This window comes from Salmo salar, chromosome ssa13 (assembly GCF_905237065.1).
Source record: "Salmo salar chromosome ssa13, Ssal_v3.1, whole genome shotgun sequence".
Taxonomy (NCBI): domain Eukaryota; kingdom Metazoa; phylum Chordata; class Actinopteri; order Salmoniformes; family Salmonidae; genus Salmo; species Salmo salar.
Genome location: NC_059454.1, coordinates 62,833,438 through 62,837,588, shown reverse-complemented (window position 1 = coordinate 62,837,588; position 4,151 = coordinate 62,833,438).

The following is a 4,151-nucleotide window of genomic DNA, read 5'->3' as shown; positions in this document are numbered from 1 at the left end:
GAGAACTGGAGACCAAAAGGGACAGGCCACCATAGCTCGCTGCTTTGGGATGGGTGGGTGGGTGTTGTTTAAATACAAGGTTAGAATTTATGCTGTTTTGAAATAGTTTTTTTTGTCATTAATTTCTCCTTTTGTCTGCTGAAAGCATTCATTGCATGTTCATGTGTGTGATAAAACAGTTATGCTACCAAGGCTTTCAATACAATAATACAACACAGAGATTAGAAAAACAGTGCCTTCAGAAAGTGTTCATACCCCTTGACGTACTCCACATTTTATTGTGTTACAGCCTGAATTCTAAATGGATACGTTTTTTTTTTACCCAGCTACCCACAATACCCCATCATGACAGTGAAAACATGTTTTTGTTAGCAAATTTGTTGAAAATGAAATACAGAAATATTAAATTCACGTAGGTATTCACACCCCTGTGTCAATACATGTTAGAATCACCTTTGGCAGTTATCACAGCTGTGAGTCGTTCTGGGTAAGTCTCTAAGAGCTTTGCACACCGGAATTGTACAGTATTTGCACATTTATTATTTTAAAATTCTTCAATCTCTGTCAAGTTGATCATTGCTAGACAGCCATTTTCAAGTATTGCCATAGATTTCCAAGCCCATTTAAGTCCAAACTGTAACTAGGCCAATCAGGAATATTCAATGTCGTCTTGGTAAGCAATTCCAGTCTATATTTGGCCTTGTGTGTTAGGTTATTGTCCTACTGAAAGGTGAATTTGTCTCCTAGTGTCTGTTGGAAAGCAGACTGAACCTGGATTTCCTCTAGGATTTTGCCTGTGCATGGCTCTATTCTGTTTATTTTTCCCCCACAAAAACTCCCTAGTCCTTACCAATTACAAGCATGTTACCTGTAACATGATGCAGCCACCACCATGCGTGTTACTCAGTGATGTGTTGTCGGATTTGCCCCAAACATATCTCTTTGTATTTAGGACATAAAGTTAATTTCTTTGCCACATTTTTTGAAGTTTTACTTTAGTGCTTTATTGCAAACAAAATGCATGTTTTGGAATATTTTTATTCTGTACATGCTTCTTTCTTTTCACTCTGTCACTTAGGTTAGTATTGTGGAGTAACTACAATGTTGTTGATCCATCCACATTTTTTTTACAGTATTACTTTAGTGCCTTATTGCAAACAGGATGCATGTTTTGGAATATTTTTTTAAATTCTGCACAGGCTTCGTTCTTTTCACTTTTCACTAACTCATTTAGGTTATTATTGTGGAGTAACTATAATGTTGTTGATCCATCCTCAGTTTTCTCCTATCACAGCCATTAAACTCTAACTGTTTTATAGTCACCATTGGCCTCATGGTGAAATCCCTGAGTGGTTTCCTTTCTCTCTGGCAACAGAGTTAGGAAGGACACCTGTATATTTGCAGTGACTGTGTTTATTGATACACCCTCCAATGTAATTAATAACTTCACCAAGGGATATTCAATGTGCTTATTTTCTTCCCCCCCATCTACCAATGCTTATTTTCAAGGCATTGAAAAACCTCCCTAATCTTTGTGGTTGAATCTGTGTTTGAAATTCACTGCTTGACTGAGGACCCTCAGTCAATTGTATGTGTGGTGTACCGAGATGAGGTAGTCATTCAAAAATAATGTTAAACACTATTCTTGCACACACTAAGTCCATGCAACTTATGTGACTTGTTAAGCACATTTTACTCCTGAACTTATTTAGGCTTGCCATAACAAAGGGGTTGAGTAAACTCATTGTAAAAATGTATGAAAACATAATTCCACTTTGACATTATGTGGTATTGTGTGTAGGCCAATGACAGAAAATCTCAATATAATATTTTTGAAATTCAGGCTGTAACACACAACACAATTTGGAAAAAGTCAAGGGGTGTGAATACTTTCTAAAGGCACTGTGCATTACCTGCATGCGTAGGAAGCGTAAAATACATAGGCTTTAGCTGTTTTTTTGTTTTACAATCCAGGAACCATGATAACAACATGTTAACGATCAGCTCAGTCCAACACATTGGATGTTAAATTGATGGTTTAGATGCAGGATAACTGAAATGCATTGGTGTTTTGTCTGCAATCATGTTGCCTTAACAAAATTGTTACCTTGTAACATATTTAGATTAACTCCATATATCACGCTGGTACACAGCCATGTCAAGCCTCATGGTGAAATTACTTTGGTGTAGAGTTTGTGTATTGTCCTATAGGTTGGCACATTGCATTGATATATCCATGACTAAAACCCTACCTGCCACTGGCTTAGAAACTGAACTGTTAAATGGAAACATGGACAATGACCAATTTTTTTTGACATTGCTTTTATTGTATAGATATTATACACTGTTTACATGTAATTTATTAACTAAGCACAACTAATTATGACAAAAACCATGTTTGACATTATTTTCGTTTTGACATCTGTTTTAGATTTCATGTGAGACTGATAATATCATGGGCCAAATATCTTCCATTAAGAACTCTACTTTGATGTATCACTGTGCTTTAAATATATTCAAAGTTCACACTTTAAGTCTTATTTTATGTTACAAAGCCAAATGTTTCTATTCCAATGAGTCAATCATGTTTGATTGAAGAGATGCATGAATAGTCCGTTTAAAGAGCAACTGAACGTAATAAGCAACTTTTCCTTTTGAAAAGAGGCTATGTGGCGTCTATGAGTCAAACATTTATTTTAGTGTCAAAATTGACTACAAAGTGCAAATAGGATAATTTGGGTCATAAAGTCAGTCTCGTACAAAACAGAGATTTGTGAGACAATATTTTCCTAATTATATGTCATGGAATGAAGGGTACCATAAACTCAACCCCAGGATAACTGTTATTTCAAACCTGTCCACAGCTGGCAGCGCCCAAGTAATCATTAATTTGGAGCGCAGCTGCATGCTACCTGATATAATGTCCATGTTGAATTTGGTTTGACATTAGATATCCTTATGAGGGTAGTTGGGGACCATCAGTGAATTACACAATGTACATGGGACAATATTTTTTAATGCAAATAGCTCCAAATGTCAATGACTTGACCTCAAACCAACTGTAAATTGTTGAAATTCATGTACAAATATTCACAGCAATTAATGAGACAATTATTAAAAGGTGTGCAACAAGAAATTTTGGTTCCATTTATATAGTGTAATTTATTGACGGTCCCTAACTTGCCCTACAGATGGGCTATCCAAAGTTAAACCAATTTTGCCAAGGTCTCACACCAGCTAGCTGAAGCTAATTGGCAAATTAAGTTGACCATCTTGCTAGCTAGGCTAGGCTAATCCCAGACACAATACCTGGTTACACTGTTTCAAGTTATCTAGAAAGGTGAGTGACTAACTGTGTACTGTTCCGACAGAGTGAAAGTGCAAACTCTTCCCATGTTCGAACACACACTAGACACCCACATCAAAGCACCCCCCCAAATCCTGTTTTCAGTCGCATTTCCTAATGAGGAGAATTGAAACCAAGTCTAAATTGGGACATTCAACACCTCTTAATGTTTTCCTTGATTCCTAAATGCAGTTGTCTTACCCCGACCAACATTTATGCATATGAATAGTTTAATGTACGTAAAATATAGTGCTCCTTACTGTAATTCATTCCTTTCTGCTCAATGGTAGTATCTCTTGGTGTTTTAGCAAAATAATCAATTATGAGTTTCAGAATTCCAATTTGATATTGTGTATCTTATTTTATTTTTATTTTTTTAATGCTCTGTGTTGATGCTGAGCCCTCCACTGTCATGTCTTAAAAATCTGTCTTTAGTGTTTTTAACTGTTTTCGCTGTTGACAAAATGGTTTTGATCACCCAAGAGTGCTAGAGGAAGCGTCATTCCTTTATTCCAAAACTGCCTTATCCACTAGTCCTGCAAAATATAGCAAAAGTAATTGACAATTTACATTCCAAAAAATGTATCAAGTACTGTAGCTTATCTTGTGCTTGTGCAGTATTAGTGCGTGTGTGTGTGGTAATAGTTAAAGTAGTATTGTCCTTGATTATGCATTATGAAAAAGCGTTTAGTTTACAGTAAGCTCAAATGCTCAAAAAATTACGGTGTCTAAGTTTGGATAAGTACAGTTTACAAAACCCATTCCACTGTTACGTGTCTTAAGTGTGAAGTTGTACGTTTAGCTG